Below are 557 nucleotides of genomic sequence, written 5' to 3' on the forward strand. Positions count from 1 at the left end.
GGAAAAGATAAGAACTGAGCAGCAAAGCAGGGGCACTGAGTGTGTTTCCTGGCTGCATCCCACAGTTTGGGACCCAGGGGGAGGATGGACTTGTGACTATGGTGGGTGGGATGAAGTGCCTTGGATCCCCAGGGACCCTACCTTGTTGGTTTTGTTGCCCAGCCCCCTCTCTATACTTGCAACCAGAGGCTGGAGCTGTGTGAGGGGAAGGACACCCTCCCCCCAAGAGAACTTTATTTGGACTCTTGTTTTGAATTGAAGTGGTAATGCTATGTACTTTGTGTTTGTTGAAGGCCAAGTGGCCACTTTGGTAACTTTAGTTCTGTGTCTTGAAAATGTGACATAAGAGATGTTTAGTGCTGATTCAAAAGTAAATTGACTATGCTATGGGCATGAAAGATCTTGGGGCCGAATATAATGGGAATGTAAATTTAAAGATCTTCCCTGCCCCTAGGCTAAAGTGTACCTGGAGCCTGGGGTAGGAGGCTTGTTTTTCAGTAGATACTTTTTGATTGGCCAGTGGGTCCAAAAGGTTGTTACATTCTCTGAGCCAGGAG

The sequence above is a fragment of the Petaurus breviceps genome, unplaced genomic scaffold, assembly GCF_028583685.1.
Source record: "Petaurus breviceps papuanus isolate PSGF00001 unplaced genomic scaffold, PetGlider_PUasm1.0 90619, whole genome shotgun sequence".
Taxonomy (NCBI): domain Eukaryota; kingdom Metazoa; phylum Chordata; class Mammalia; order Diprotodontia; family Petauridae; genus Petaurus; species Petaurus breviceps.